Consider the following 17,410-nt stretch of genomic DNA (forward strand, 5'->3'; position numbering starts at 1 on the left):
CCTAATTGCATTAAATCAATTTTGGAAGCATTGCTGTTTTTCTATATTGATTCTTTCTATCCAGGAGTGAAGGATATTTTCCATTTTCTGATATTCTCTTCAATCTTCTTTTTCAGAGCACTATAGCTTTCAGTGTAGAGGTTTCTTACATCTTTCATTATATTGATTCCTGGGTATTTAATTTTTTGAATGCTGTTGTGAGAGGTGTTGATTCTCTAATTTCTGTCTTAGTGAATTTGTTATTCATACATAGGAATGCTATTGGTTTTTGAGTGTTGACTTTTTTTTTCAGCTATGCTACTGAATTTAGTTATTAAATCTGGAAGTCTTTTGGTGAAGTTTTGGGGGTCTTCTATGCAGAGTATCAAATCATCTGTAAACAATAATAATTTACCCGTTCCTTTCCTATCCTTATTCCTTTTATTTCTTTCTCTTCTCTAATTGCTCTGGTTAGTATTTCCAGAGTATACTATATAAAAGTGGTGACAGTAGCATCCTTATTTTGTTCTTGAGTCTAGAGTGAAATCTCTCAGTTATTGTCCATTTAGACTGATGTTTGCTGTTGCCTTGTCATGGATGGCTTTTATCAGATTAAAATAAAGACCATCTATTCTAATTTTGTAGGTTTTTAAAAATCATGAATAAGTATTGGATTCTGTCAAATGCTTTTTGTATATCTATTGATTTTTGTCCTTGGTTGACAAATAGTTTTTGTCATTGGTTCTGTTCATACAATGTATTACATTTATTGATTTGCATAGGTTGAGCCATCCCTGCACCCCTGGGACGAATTCTACTTGGTCATGGTGTATAATTTTCTGTCTCATTGAGGATTTTTGCATTTGTTCATTAAGAATATTGATCTGTAGCTCTTGTTCTTGGTTGGGTTCTTCTCTGGTTTGGTGTCAGGGTAATGTTTGCTCCCAGGAATGAATTCATGAGTGTACTTCCCTTTCAATTACGTTAAAGAGTTTGAGAAGTAGCAATATGAGATCTCTAAATTTCTTGTGGAATCCAGCAGTGAATTCATCAGGACCTGGGCTTTTCTTTCTTTGTAGGTTTTTAATTACATCTTTAATCTTGCTGACTGATATTGGTTTAGTTAGAACTTTTATATCTTCTCAATTCAGCTCTGATAATTCATATGTGTGTAAGAATCTGTCCATTTCTTCTTCATTTTTCATTTTGTTAGAATACAAGTTCTTGAAGTAGGTTAAGATGATCTGCATTTCTGTAAGATCTGTGGTGATTCACCCTTTCATTCCCAACTGCATGGATTTCAGTTTTCTCTTTCCTTTTCTTGAACGGTTGGCTAAAGGTTTTCTGATTTTATTTAATCAAAGAACCAACTCCTTGATTTTTGTTGATTGTATATTGTTTTGTTAGTCTTCATTGCATTAATATCTGATCTGTATAATTTTTTCCTTTGTATGAGCTTTGGCTTGACTTGATCTTCTGTTTGTAGAAGTTTGAGATTCAAAATTAAGTTGTTTGTTTGAGCTATATTTTCTGGATATGGGTATTTACTGCTATATTTTTCAATTATAGGACTGTTTTTATGGTGATTGATGTTTTGGTGTGCCATATTGGCATTGTCTTTTAAATGTAGAAACTGTGTAAGGTCTTTAATTTCATCTGTGACCCACTGTTTGTTCAGGAGGATATTATTTACTTTCCATGTGTTTATAAAGTTCTTGTACTTTTTTGCCATTTATTTCTGATTTCATTGCACTATGGTTTAGTAGCATGCGTGGGATAATTTCAATTCCTTTGCATTTCCTTAAGCATGTTCTATGAGCTAGTATGTGGTCTGTTTTGGAGAATGTTCTGTATGCAGCTGAGAAGAATGTGTATTCTAATGTGAGGAGTGGAAAACCCTGCAGACATCTACTAAGTCCATTTGTTCAAAGCTTTGGTTCCGTTCTAATATTCCACTGTTGATTATTTTGTCTAATTGATCTGTCTGTGACAGTGGGGTACTGAGGTCCCCCATTAGAAATATATTTGTGCTTACCTGATTTTTTATGTACATTAATATTTGTTTTATATGGTTAGGTGCAGTGGCATTTGGTTCATATGTACTTATGATTATTATCTCTTCCTCTTGGATTTTCCCTTTACAAGGATGCAGTGACCTTTTCTAAATTAGTCTTGGTTTGAAACCCCTTTTGTGTGAAAACAGAATGCGTAACCCTGCTTTTTTTTTCCAAGTTCCTGTCATATGGAATATTGTTTTTCACCCATTTACTTTTAGCCCATGAATTTCTTTTAAATTAAATGTGTTTCTTGTGTGCAACATATTGTTGGGTCTTGTTTCTTGTACCATTCTGCCAGTCTGTTTCTTTTGATTCTTGAATTGAGACCATTAACACTGGTGGTTATGACTGATATGTATTCTCTAATCCTTGTCATGTTATTTCCCTGTCACTGGCTTCCTTCTCTCACCTTCTATTTAATTGCTTGCCTTTCATGGTGGATTCATTCTGTTGGGATTCATGGAGTTGTAATCCTTATTATTGTTTTAATTTGAATGTCCTTCAGAACAATTTGGAGTGCTGGTTTAGTGTTTATGAATTTCTTCAGGTGTTCCTTCCATGGAAGTATCTTATTTCTCCATCATTTGTGAAAGATAGTTTTGTGGGGTTCTTCAATTTGGGTTGGAAGCTGTTTACTTTTAGAATTTGAGGTTCTTCACTTCAAACTCTCCTTGAACTGAGGGACTGTGTTGAGAAGTCTACTGTGATTCTGATGGGCTTTCCTTGATAGGTGATTTGTTTTTTTCTCTCATATATTTTAATATTTGGTCCCTGGGTTGAATTTATGGAATCTTGACTATTGTATGCCTTGTTATAGATTTATTTTTAAAATGCTGGTTAATTGGAGTTCTATATGCGTCACTTATTTGTATGTCAAATTCTATTTGCCTGCCTGAGCAATTTTATGCCATGATGTCTTTAGAGGTTTTTTTTTTATGTCCTTTGCACTATTTCCTATTTCCAACCCAGATTGGTGTATCCCACAAAACTATCTTTCAAAATTTATATTTAATCTCCTGGATATCTGTTTGAATCTCTTTCATGCATTCTATTTCTTTCTTATATGGGGCATTCATGGTTTCCATCACTTTCCTAAACTTCATTATTTTTTTAATGTGTACCTGCCATAGAGTCATTAAGTATGTCTTTCCTTATAGTCACCATTTCTGTAGTTATCTGAGAAATTATTTATGATTTGATGTTTTTCTAGAGTGTTGTTTGTTTGCTTTGTTATTTATGCTGTTACCGGGGGACTTTTGGATTGTTCCACCTCATTGTCCCTTGGGTTTGCCTTTATTGAGCTGGATGTCTGGGGTTGCACCTTGTTTAAGTGTTTCCTCATTTTCTATTTTTATTTTTAGTTTAATTCCTGGGTTGATGCTTATAAATTGCCTGTAGTGAGTAACTTTATTGCTTGCATTTAGAACCCTTAAGATATGACTACTTCTCAGAGGTGTCTTCCTGGTGTAGGTGGTGAGTCTGTTGCAAGATCCTATCTCTTCAGTTTATTGGGGATAAGAAGTTGTTGCCTACTTAGGACAGCCACTGCTTCTTTGGCACTGGCTTATATTATATTTTATGATCCTTAGGCAATCTCAGTCTTAGTATACCAGTAAGAACAACTGGTTAGAATAATAATGTTTCTTTGGCTAAAGTAATACAATTAGCAATAACAAATAGTATCAAACACAGCCAAGAAAATGACAAACTGAGACATTAATTTGTCACCTTCAATTGTATGAGTTAGATTTGTGGTTATATAACAAAATCTAAAACAAATCAGAAAATTGTACATAGTGAATAACCCTCATGTGGCAATTTTACCCTCTGGGGAGAAATTTAAAAAGGGATAGGGAAAAAATAGAAGAATAGGAAGAGATTAGAAGCAAGGATGAAGGACGAGGTAGGATGAATCAAACTTTGGGAAACTGGTGAAGCAGACAGGAGGGAAAGAGAGAAAGAAGAAACAAAGACAAGGACAGAACAGAACAACAACAACAACAACTAGAGATCATATAAATTCAAAGCAAAAATGAAGAAAAAATCAAAACAAAACATAAGAAAAGAGAGAAAGAAAAAAATTAAAAAAATGTCCACTTCAAGGTGTGTCTCTGCCATCATTAGTAAACAATGTGGGCAGACAGAGTCCACATCTGTGCTGATTAATCCTAACAGATCCGGAAATAGCTTTACAGCAGGGTAATGAATAATCCCAGCCAGATTCACCTTTTTTTTTCTTTTTCTTTTTTTTCAGACTCACCTTTATGTCCACTGAAATTCAGGCTGGTTTCTGACCATTAGGCTGGAACCAGACCCTGAAATACTGCATTTGCCTGCGCTAGATACAGCCAACAGTTGTCCTGAGTTCCAAGGTCAATTGGCTCCCAGCCATTTGCTCTCTTCTGGGGACATCTGAAGCTGAATAGCTCACCAGCCACTGCAGTCCACTGTGTCCACTGCTCTGTTCCACTGGTGAGTTTCTCCATGGAAGCCTCTGGGCTCCTCAGTGGTCATCATGGGCCTGCAGGCTTGAACCACTCCTCCCACTCAGTGAATCCAATGTCAGGGAGAAACCGCTGCCTGCCACATCCTTCTTCATTGAAGTTTATCTCTTTGCTGTCCCTTTGGGCTTCAATTCTCACTTTAGATCCTTCCTGGGTCCTGGGGACCTATTTTCCTCATGGTGCTATATTCTGTTATCTGGACACCAAGTCTCAGGGACGCTCCTTTTCTGCTGCTTACTGCTCTACTATCCTCCCAGAAGTCTCTTTTTGCCACTTTCTGAAACAATTCTGGAAGTCCTCTTTCATGAATACTTTTAGTTGCACTGTTGTGGCTGCCTTGATGTCTCAAATCAGTTGAAAATGTTTACTTTTCATGATCATTTTGCCCTTGGAGTCAGAAGTTGCTACACCAGTGCTGGCGAATAAGGTGAATACATCATCATATTTTTATGAGTCTCCCTTTCTGTTGGATGGCATTGGGCAGCTCCATTCACCACATTTCATCATGCATAATAAATTTGCATCAGTATGCACTTGAATATTGCATCTAAGAGATGACATGGGGAACTGTTTCCTCCATTGAAGTGTGGGAGTTTTCTGGGTTTGAGGCTGCATTGGGTGCCACATGGCAGTGCTCAGTCTTCACCTGTTGGACAGATAGACTGAAGATTTATCATTTTTTTTTCTAGAGCTGTTAGAGCAAAGTAAAGTAAGTTATTAAAACTCCACTCACCTCACATATACTGCTGTTGTACTCAGGAGGAGAACAATTAAAATCAGGACATGGAATTTATAACATTATTTTATTATGGTATCCCAGAGTTAACATGAGAAAGTGCAGGAAATCTATCCACTACACTATAATACATAGGATATTCATTCAAGGGCCTGAATCCCACAGTAATGTCCTACATGAGTACAGATGAAGACCTAGATCCCTTGACAATGCCTCCTACAAGTCTACCTGGAAGTCTAGAGCTCACGAGAAGGACTCACACCAATCTGCTTTGTGGATCTGTGTTGGGAAGGTTCAAAGGTCAGCAGTAGAAGCTAGAAAGTCTATGCCAGTAGGGTGAAGGAGCTGTACTGGTAGGTTGAGGTACTATACTAGAGCCAAGGAATCATGCTCATAGTAAAGACCACGGCTGTGCTGAAAAGCACCACGGCCATCCTCAGCAACACGGAAGTCCCGAGCTCCTCCAACAATAAAACAGTAGAGTACATGCCAGAAAGCCAGCATGATGAGTTTGTCCTGGAGATTAAGTGGCACACGTCTTCCCCTCCAGAGTCAGGAAGCCATGCTCGATGTAAGGATCAGAGCTCCCTGAAAGTGAACCACAGCTACTCTCACCAACAAGGTCCTGAGTTCCTCCAATGGCAGTGGTCAAACTCACACTGGGGAAGCTAGTCATGACGAGCTTCTCCAGGAGAACCAATGGCTCAAACAGCAACACATAGGAGAACCCATAATACCTCACTCGTCCCCTCCACATCTCTATTTATGCTGACAACTTTTCTCAGGTAGAATGTCTATGCTCAGCACCATGCTGATTTACTCCAGCCGAGGTTAAGTTGACCACCAGTTTCTAATCTATAACAACTTAATAACCCACATATACTCCACATTTCACATACACTCCCATCATATGCACACCACACACAAATATTCATTGCACATACACTGCATACATATATCTCATACACTCTCCACACATACATACACATGCATTACACACTATCACACACATACACACCACAGTAATAAGAGAACATAAATAAGCTCTAAGCAACAGCAGGCAGAGGGGCAGAGCCACAGAGACAGTGACTCAGGGACACGTGGAACTAAAACTCTGCATGAATCTGCACAAAACAGCATGTGAATCCAAAGGAAAGGCTGCCCTCTGAACCCTGCAACTGAAGCCAATGTCTCTGGGATTTACTTCTACTTAAAAGAATCCACGCATTTCCTAAGTTTGATAGACGCTACTCCAGTCTACAGTTCATATGTTTTTTAAAATAGAACACACACGCACACACACACAAACAGGAGAATAATTTTGGTTTCCTTGTCATCAGCTGTGTCTCACTGCTTAGATGCCAGGGATGTGGCCCTCTGTTAGTTCCAGAACAAGAGTGGGGATGTGCCAACCCTCACCCTAACCCAAAGCCTTACTCTAACCCTCAGCCTGGGCCACTCAAGCTCAGAGAAGGTGGCAATGGGGGCAGTGATCTCCTGGGATTTTGGCCATATGATGTCTGGCCCAGCCTCAGCTGTCCCTGTGGGGCTTTCCTTATGGAACATGGGATTTGACGCATTTTAGCCTCTTTGGACGGCTTATCTGTATCAGGAAGTATGTTAAGTGTTGGTTTTTGCTAGCTCATTACAGATTGGGGCTCAGAAAAACTCAGACATGTGAGGTTGGGGTTCTATTCCCAAGGGCTCTCCAACTTGTGCCTGGACACACCTTGTTGACCTCAGGACTGTCTGATTCCCTTCTGTAATTCTTCCTGCCCTGCTGCTCATATTGTTACAAATAATCCCCAAAGGGCTGGAAAGTTTCAGCCATCAAAGGATATCACAGCAGAGATCCACAGGAATAGCAGAACCTTGGTGAGATAGAGACTAGAGTGTAAGAAACCATCAAGGGAGGAACTGCCACGGGCCCAAGACTCCCAGACCAGGCTCACCCAGGTTTGCATTAATGTGGACTTTGTGAGGGAGTGGACCCAGTGGAGCCCCACCTCAGGTTCTGTGCCACCTGAATGTCTCCTCCCTGCAGCCCAGCAATCACACCCAACCGTCCCAACCTGTTCTGGCTTGACTACAGTGCGACACAGGGACACAAACAGCTCTCAGCTGTGCAGGCTGCCATCTGCAAGGCTCAGTGGCCCCTCATCATGCAGGACCCCATGGTACAGCTCCCCCATGCCCACCGTTGGTGCAGGCCTGCCTGAGAGCAGTTCTGGCCTGACCTGACTGGCAGGGGGTGAGGAGACTCAGCCCCAAACCATCTGACAGATCTTTGAAGCAGGAAACTTAATATAGATGTGAGCTGTTGTTTATTATTGTAAGAAATGACTATTATTTTCTTAGGGATTGCTCTCAGGTAGGCACCATGGTAAGTGTGTTATTTTATTTAATTTTTTGGAACCATCTTTAAGGCAAGGGCTATGCTTATATTTATGAAATAGAAGATTAAAGAACTGCCCATGGTCATGGGTGACAGTTCACATCAGGGTGCACATGGGGTGAGATGGGGCACACGGGTGGAGAAGGTGTTGGAGCCAGGCCAGGATTTAATAGGCACCAAAGAGAGTGGGAGGAAGGGTTTCTGGCTCAGGGTCCAGGGTGTGACCTCCTTCAGAGCTAACCCCAGAGTTTGCCTGCAAAACCACTTAGCTCTTTGAAGAGAAATAAGATCAGTTAAGATTTCTGTAACTAATTTTTTTAAACAGAAAAAGAAAACAACCAGAGTTAGTTATTCTTATCATTCACAGGAATGTGAGGCCAGCCTCTTTAAATATTTGGAGTTTATTTGAGCAGAGGGATCCTGCTCCATACAGAGGATTTCTCTTCTTTTTAGAGCAGCTGCTGAAATTTGGACATGCACAGCGTGTGTTCGTTCCACATCTGATGTAACTGAGGAGACTGCCCCTCATCACACCCTGGAACCCCACAGAGACAGGGTGTCTTTACTTCCCACAACTAAAACTTCTGCAAAGGCCACGCCCTCCCTTATCTCAGCTAAATCAAGGGCGTGCTCAGTAAGTCAACAGGGCAGAGGGGCCCCTGGTGTCAGGAGATCATCATCCTGTGCACTTTGGTCCCTCTGAATCCAGTCCCACAGAAGCATGGACAGCCTCCTGGCCTCTTTAGGTGATTAAGCCTTAAAATGTAACTCTAACTCAGGAAGAAGATAAGAAAATAAATTGAAGACAGAAGAGGAGAGAAGAAGAAAGTGGAGGAGGAAAAGAAAGAGAAGGAGGAGGAGATGGAGGAAGAAGAAGGTGAAGGGAGAGGAGAAGGAGGAAGGAGAAAAAGAGGTGGAAGAGAAAAAGGAAGAGAAGGAAGAGAAAAGAAGAAAGAGAAAAAAGAAGGGGAAACAAGGAAGAGGAAGAAGGAGCAGTAGGACAAAGAGAAGAACTTGGTTAGATTTTTAAAATGTATTCAAGAAGAAACTAGCCAGAGTGTGAAAAAGCTACAACCATTTTGAGGGGAAAAAAATTAGTAATGTGTTGTGTACTAAGATTAGGAAGCCCATCTGCTTTGACTTACCACTTCCATTTTTAGATCTGCTTCCTGCAGAATAAAAACATCAGTATAAACACTAGTGTGCCAATACTTCTATTTTCTAAATTAAAGCAGTACAGGAAGGTAATAAACACTCATCAACTGGGACTGAGGTGGATAAACTCTTCCATGTCCCCTTGTGGGTCAGTGATTCAGAGGCCCCAGCTTAGGGACCATAGTCTAGTGACACAGAACAAGCTGCTTGGAGACACGTGCACTGAACTGCATGGTTGTGATAGGGGCGATGACCACAGTGCCTGTTCTATACAGAGAACTCGGGCCTCTCTTATGATGGGCTGGCGGCTGGAGCCTAAGAGGGGTGTTCTGGACAGAGACAATTTATAGCTCTCTTATTTTTAAACTTGTTACAATAAATACATTACTTTTTAAATGAAAAAGAGTCTAATAACAAAAGTCTGTAACAAAGGTATTAGGACAAGAAAGACCCCCAAAAGCAACTTCCAAGGAGAGGACCAGGCCAGGAAGGGGATGTTTAGGCTTAAGGCTGGGTGGTTGCTATTGTGATTGCTGTGCAGAACTGTCCCACCACGAACACTGCATCAGCACAGAATGTGATGAAGGAAAGGGGCTCTGTTCAAGGGACCATCTCTCTGAATGCTGAACGCTGAGTGGATGCATTTTTATGTGCCACAGAATGCTCTGTGTCTTTCACTTTCCTTCTACCTTTAAAAACTGTAAACTATCTCAAGATGTTCATGTCACAAGATCAACCAGAGTCACAGTGTTACTGGACAGGGTCTGAAGAGACACCCCCAAAGGGTTTATGGGGAGCTCAACTTGTCCAGGACAGGTTTTTTGACAACACTACAGAAAAGCATTTCAGGATGTATCAGTGAGAGGCACTGGCTGATCTATTAGACAAAGTTAGAAAGTAAGAGGAAACAGGGAGGGGACTTCAACCTGAGAATGCTGATGAAGATCAGACTGGTCCATTAACAAAGGAACGTGATTAGATTTTAAGGAGCTGGATAGGCAAGGGTCTGGCTGGTCATGATCTCATTTTTAGTTTTAGAATGGCTCCAGGGAAGTCCCTGGGTGCTTTGAGGGGCAGTCTGGATTCCATGAGGTAACTTCCTGCTGAGAGTGGTCTCAGTCTTGTGAAGCCTCTGCTGGAACCCAAGATGATTATAGGTATAGGGTAATGGTTGGAAACTTCTAGGTGCTCATAGGTACCTGAACATTTTTGTGAATCTTTATCTTGATGGTCTTAGTCTTGAAAGAGGATGAGACAGGTTATATAATTTGAGATTCATCAACCTTGTATTGCCATTTAGACAAACGATCCCTAGGTGATTAATATGCCTATATGCAGAGTTGAATAGGGGTGTGATCCAAAGTTTTAAGATAATAAAGGAGACAAAAAAAATCAAGGTCATTGTTTGGTTTGCTTTTATGTACTGTTAGAGTGACACTGTCCCCTGCTTGAGTGACTTGCACAAGCAGGGGATGTTTTCTCAAATAGGAATGATCACTGCAGCTACTGTCCCCTGCAGAAGGGCCTCAGTTCTGCCTGGACCTGAACGGCAGCCCTGTTTCCTCAGGCGGCAGGACCACGTTCTTCAGGGAAAAAAAATAAAGAAAAAAAAATGTTTTCTCCAAAATGTGGAAGCTGCCTGCAGTGTTAAAGCATTTTTATTTTGAGTCAACTTTAACATAAAAAACTTCAGAACTTGACTCCTAATTGTGTCAAGCAGCACAAAGGGAGGAGACCAGATTGGTGGGGGTTGCTGTGGTTCAGAAGCAGGGAAGAGGAGCCAGGTGTGAGGAGGAAGCCTCCTACCCCAGCTGCCTGGCTCCTCATCCCCAGGTCCTAGGCTCTAGCCGGACAGGCAACTGCCTGGGAACATGAGGCCAACACATCTCTCCAACCCTTTAATGTGGGTCAGAACCCCCAAAACAGAGCTGGATTCCTTTCCAGGAGGCAGAATGCACAGGCTTCTGGAAGAGAAGCTCGTTTGCACACAGCCCTGGGCTATTTCTACCTGTTTTGTGAAGGGCATAAATGCGAAAAGTGTTAGCAAATCGATGTGAGACACACTGATGCTGGCTTTCTCTTGGTGTTTGTGTGACTGCAAGAAATTTCCATCCTCCTTATAATTTTCTGTGCAGATTTTTACTGTAAATAGCATTTAAAAGATAATTCCAACAATAACAAATCGAACAATAAATAGTTTCCATACAGAAATCACTGGAGTATCATAGGCAGGAACCATGAGTGGTCAGAGGAGCTGGGGAAATCCTATCAGACGTTTCTACAGCTGTTCAGGTTTCATCAGGGATGACCCCTTCCTTAGGGAATCCTTTGATACCTCCCTCCTGCCCCCAGCAGTCAGACATGGTGTCACATGCTGACCTATCCAGGACCAGAGCTGGCGAGATGCTCTGCTTAATGTCTCTCATCATGCTGTTTATTTAAAAAATAATGGTGAGATAGAAAAAGAAACAAAAGTCATTTATTTTAAATTCTGGCCATAAGGAGGGAATAAAGGCTGAGCAAATTTAAAGGAATCATTAATAAAGGAAACTAGGCCAATATAAAATCTTTTCAGCCAGGCAGAAAAGGAAAAAGTGTGATTTTAGTTATTTTTATTTTTATCTTGAGCAGAGGAAATCATTTCATCATCCACACACCTCATAGGCAGCCCAGGAGATTTCTTTCAGGCCCTGTCTGCCAGGTGAGGTGAGCCACATGCACAGATGAAGACCACTGATTGCGAGGTCAGCTGTGAAGCTGCTTTCTGGTTTTCAAGGCAGCGGGCCCCTGAATGGATCTGAGACGGGAAAAGCAGCCGGTTATAATCAAACCAAAAGAAGTGTGGAGGTAACTACTGAGGTAGGTAGGGGACAGGTGATGTGAAGGAGGTGGTTCTGAGAGACAGATTCTCAGGTAAACTACCATGGTCCCAGCCTAGTCCCAGTCATAACTTACCTTAGCAAGCAAACCTTCTTTCCGATAAATCTGAAAAACAGCTTCTGTGATACTAAACTTATCTTTATGATTTTCAAATAAGTGTAGAGTGTCAGATTAGATTGTCTATTTGTGGTATTCTGTTTCTTTTTCCCTTATGAGGCGTGACTTGGGCAAGGTCTTGGAAAGCCTCACTCGGCATAGTGGTGAGAAAGGCGAAGGGGCATCCTCAGTGCAATCACTGACAGAGAACTACATCCAGCTTCGAGCTGTGTGCATCTCAATCACCAATTCTGCTGGCCAGTGTGAGAGTGTCCCAAGTCCTGCCCCCGTGGTCCAGGTCTTCCACTGGCATTACCGAAGCTGTATTGCAAGTGCTGGATCCCAATCCTGCCAGCACCTCCTGGGGTGAGGACCAGTGGCCACTGTGCTACCCAAATAAGTCTCTCTGTACAAAACAGTCTTGCTAATTTGGCTTTCAATCAATGATTATTTTATTAGGGGATATTTTAAGCACACAGAACACGATGGAAAACAAAAAGAAAAACAAACTAAAGGAAAAAAACCCCACCTGACTTTGTCAAATTGTATCATTTAACCATATATATTTGCCTTATACATTTAGAAGCAATACATAAGATATATACCATTTGAAGCACATTAGTTGTTGGGTATTTTTGCCCAAGACTAGTTCTTTTTCTACTTCCCCAGAGGTAACCATCATTTGTATTGGTATTTAACATCACTGATGTATTTTCATACATTTGTCACACAGTTATGATTGCATAAACAGTGCCTAATTATCCTATGTTTAGTAAAATCTTTATATAAGTGCCATTGAGAAAAGAATTCTGAGTGTCCTAATTAACATACAGGCCAGAGGAGGGAGGGAATAGATGAAAGTTACCTTGACTGACAAACTCCAGTTGACCCAATTAAGAAAAAGAAATACTTGCTCCATATTCTTCGTTGTATGTTGAAGTCAGTCATGAGGCTGCCTTGCATTCCGCCTCTATTGCCACATAACCAAGAAGCAGCCAAAACCTTTGTTTATGGACCAACCTCCGATAGCAGAACTTTGCTTCCAGATGCCTGACGTCTCTTATCAATCACCATTTTAGTTCAGTTTAAGTGATTTATATTTCTTCCCCGTGTTTTCATCATTGAACACCGTGACTCCATCACCATTTTTCCATCTGCTGTTTCTGGTCATCCAGCTGGTGGACTAAAGCATCTGCCCAAGGACTGGGCTTTGACCTTTGGCCAGGGTCAGGGTCTTTCAGAGACCTCATTATCTCAAGCTTTTGATTTAGCACTGTCACACTGTATGTATAATGCCGAGAGCTTTACTTCTTCAATTTGGTGTTGTGGCTTTTAGTTTTATGCAGTTTGGGCTAGCATTCTATCTAGAATGTTCGATCATAGACTATATCAGATGCAGTCATTCACTTTTTCTCCTGAAAGATATTTATGTATTTCCAATCTTCAAAACGTTTGGTCTCCAGTTCTTTTTTTTTGTTGTTGTTGCTGTTGTTGTTTTAAAAATATATCCTTGTCAAGGTGTGCAGGGTCAGTATCAGGGGAGGCTGGTTTGGTTGAATTTGTTGGAAACATTTTGTCTTTGGTATTGTTTAAGAATTTGTGTATTATTTTTTCCTTAAATATTGATAGAATTTACCAGTAAAAGCTGTCCGTGTTTTCTTTTGGACAGGATTGTAATTATAAATCCAGTTTCTTTGGTAGTAGAAAAGTATCCAAGTTTCCTGTATTTCTCTAATGATTTTTGCTAATTTGTGTTCTTCAAGCAATCTATTCATCACATCTGGATTCTACTTTACCAGCAGAAAACCGTTCATATTGTGCCTTACTGCCCCTCATTGTCTGTAGCTTGTACAACGATGTTATCATCGGATTGTGCTATCACTGCGTGGCATCTTCTCCATTTTTTTCTTATTAGTCTGCCTCAACGTTTACCTGTGTTATCATCTCAAAAACCATCTTGAGATTTTGACTATCTCATTGCAACTGACTCTCTCACTGTAAAGTTTTAGTTTCATTGCTTACTGTTTTTCTGTTTTCTATTTCACTGAGTTTTGTGCTGGTCTTTATTTTTTCCATCTGTTATTTTTAGTGTAATTTACTTCAATCTATTAATCTAAAATCATTGATTTGGGATTTTTTTTCTTTTTAAATATATATTTAGGCAAGCGGCGGCCACTTCAGGGGGAGAACCACCCAGCATCTCCTGAGATCTGCGCCATGTTGGAACTTAGGGTGCTGGGAACCAAGCAACAAGCCCACCTCCCTGGTAAATGGCTGTGGTGTGGCAAGCTGCGGCCTCCCTAAGGGGAGAACCACCCAGCGTCTCCTGAGATCTGCGCCATGTTGGAACTTAGGGCTCTGGGAAATCAAACAAACAGCCTGCCTCTCTGGTATGAGCCTACCACTGTGTGGGTTGAGAATCAAACATCCTATCTGCAACCCCCCCCCACCTTAGCAAATGGGAGCCAGAGATCTGAGCATCTGAGGTTGACCATATGCAATATAGCAAAGAGGGGGATTTCCTTCTATCATCTGTTTGAAGGCAAATATTGTTATCACTGTTTTGCTTTGTTCTGATTAATTGTATTGCTCTATTCAATATTCTGCGTTGTTAAGTTCTATAATATTCTGTATTTGATTTGATTTTGCTATACCTGATTGAAAGGACAACTATTGTGAAGATAATGAGATATACTATGGCACCTATTACTGTTATCCCAGTAAACTGTTATGACATTCTGTACCAATTTCACTGCACTGTCTCAATTGGCTATGTTCTGTCTTGTTCTATTATATTTCACTATCTTCAAAATAATGAAAAAAATGTGTAGGCATGCTGGTTGACAGTTGCAAATCCATTCTTTCATTCATTGCCCTTAAGGCACCAACTACATGAAGAAATCCATTTTGGGCCAGATAGGTCAGCTCATTTGTCAGCTGTGCAAAATCCAGTGATCTCAATGCCATAATGAATAGGAAAAAATCACCCAACAGAGATATGCCTAATTCTCCAACTGAAACACTGATAAGGTCTAATGAAATGATCATAGTTGGTTATACAATAATAGAGATACGTCCCCAGGGATATATTTTTGACTAAGAAGTTTTCTCATTTGCATAGTAATGTTTCCTTAAATTAATTTTAGTATTTGTTCCCAAAGCATTAGTGATTCTCAGTGTTCTTTGAGGACTATACAGCACATGTATTTAGGGAGGGTCTATGAATTGCATGATTTTGGATGTGAAGGTAGGTTCTTGGCCATCTTTGGTATTTTAAATTATCTGGCATTCTTCATGGCTTCTCTGGTTCCAGTTAGACCCTCCTGTGTCATAAAGATCACTTTAGAAAGTGCTACTTTAAGTTTTTCTCCTAGAGTCAAAGGTCAGATCTATCTATTCCCTCTCTGCTTTCTTTCTCTCCAGTGACAATAGAACTTTGGAGTGACTTGGGTGCTGTTCTTTCTCCAGTGCCAACATTCATCACGTTTATATTCCGGGCAGATTATTCACTTTTGAAGAGCAAAGCAGTGGTGCATCCCCTTTTTGAACTGCAGGGGAAAAGGAAAACTCCGACTCACATAGCTTATCTATGTGAATCTCCAAAGCTTTGTATCCAAGCTACTCTATTTTTTTTTGTCATTATTATTGTTGCTTATAGTCTTGAATTATATCTGGAATGATTTTTACTTTTATGGTGAAATACTACTGTATTTAATTGTCCAAAATTCATTGACAGGATAAAAATAAAGAAAAGCAAATGTTTAAATGTCAAAAACAATGTATTTAAAATATAAATTTCCTACTACTCCATTCTTAACGATATGTCACAAATATTGATATACAAATGCTGCTGGATTTATGATGGATATTGATACACTCCAATAACTCATAATAAATTTTAAAAATATGTTAAGTGAAAATGTTTACTTAAACCCTTGATCTACTGAGAATCACGGCTTGTTGACACAATGGAGCGTTAATTATTAACTCTTGTGACTCTGCAGCTGATTGGGAGCTGTGGCTTGTAATCCAGCATACCAAGAGAACATGTCACAGTGTTGCTCACCTAGTGGCTTTGAATCAAAATCCAGAATTCAAAATATGGTATTTTCTGAATGCTTATTGCTTTTGCACCTTTGTAAAGTTGAAAAACTGTCAGGCAAAGGCAAAGGCTGGAGACCATAGGTACATTGCATTTTTATTCAGTTTATAATACTTTCTAACATTGCTTTGATTTCTTCTTTGGCACATGGGCTATTTAGAGTTATATTACTTGTTTCCCAATATTTATGTTTTTTTCCAAGATATCTTTCTATTGTTGATTTCTAGCTTTATTCTATTGTGATCAGAATAATTAATTTTGTGTGATTTTAATTATTTTAACTGCTTGAAGACTTGCTTTATGTCTAAAATACAAATCTATGGATCCCTAAATGCTTCACATACTCTTGAAAGAAGTTGTAGCCTGCTCTTTTGGGATGGAAGAGTCTATAAATGCTAAGTTTATATTGGTCAGCAGAGTTGTTCAGATTGCATTTCCTTACCGATTTTTAAAAAATCTCTTTATTGCATTAATTGCTGAAATACATCTTTTATAGTCTCTGAAGATGACTATATACTTAATCTATTTTCTTTTTTTTGTCTTTTTTGAGATGGGGTCTCACTATGCAGGTCAAGCTGGCCTTGAGCTCACTTTGTAGCCCAGGTTGGTCTCAAACTCACAAGGATCCTCCCGCATCAGCCTCATGTCTGGGATTACAGGCGTGAGCCACCACGCTGGCTACTTAATCTATTTTTCTTTGCAGCTTTTGTTTCACGTGTTTTCAAGCTTAGTCACTGGGTGTCTAAACACTTTGAATTGTTATACCTTCTTATTTCATTAATTTCTCTTTCCTTATGAAATTACCTTCTTTATCCTACTAATGGGTACTGATGTGAAATTTCCTTTTTCTAATAATAATATAATCACTTAGTTTTGTTATCATTAGTGATAACATACTATAAATTTATACAGACTTTTACCTTTAACCTACTTGTTTCTTTATCTTTGAAGTGCATTTTTTGTAGGCAGAACATCATTGGATCTTTCTTTCCTTTTTACCTGAAATAATATTTGTCTTTTAATTGAATACACTTACATTTCATGTAATTGTTAATAATGTTAGGTTTAGGGCTGCCACCACATTATTTGTTTTATGTCCTCTCATTTGTTTATTGTTCTCTTTCTCTTTTTTGCCTTATTTGGAATTAATCATGTATTTGTTATTTTACTTTGAATCCTTTGGATTTTATTAGCTACAACTATTTATTCTACTCTAGTGATTGCTTATAGAGTTTATAGTACACATCATATCACAGTCTGCTTTCTTGATACTTTGACCACTTTATGTTTAACTTGAAAACTTTACAATATATACTTCCGTCTCTTCCCTCCCAGTCTTTGTGCTATTGTTTCATACACTGTAATACTTTAGATAAAATTAAAATAAATATTTTGTTAATAATTCTCTTTAAGTAATCATTTGTACAGAAATTTCAAAATAAGACAATTATCCTACGTGATTACACACACACACACACACACAGTGATCATTTCCAGGATACTTTG

The 17,410-nt window shown here is 39.5% G+C and overlaps 1 long non-coding RNA gene across 1 annotated transcript in view; it reads left to right on the forward strand.

Moving 5' to 3' along the window:
• Positions 1-15,715, forward strand: part of LOC134472108 (uncharacterized) — a 74,686-nt gene extending 58,971 nt beyond the window's left edge. Inside the window, exons 7-8 of the long non-coding RNA XR_010041961.1 lie at positions 4,291-4,508; positions 13,964-15,715. This is a non-coding gene — a long non-coding RNA (uncharacterized LOC134472108). The remainder of the gene's footprint in view (positions 1-4,290; positions 4,509-13,963) is intronic.
• The last annotated feature ends 1,695 nt before the right edge of the window (positions 15,716-17,410 follow it).

The sequence above is a fragment of the Cavia porcellus genome, unplaced genomic scaffold (assembly GCF_034190915.1).
Source record: "Cavia porcellus strain 051 isolate PalLab524CR breed Dunkin Hartley unplaced genomic scaffold, mCavPor4.1 scaffold_22, whole genome shotgun sequence".
NCBI classification, from domain to species: domain Eukaryota; kingdom Metazoa; phylum Chordata; class Mammalia; order Rodentia; family Caviidae; genus Cavia; species Cavia porcellus.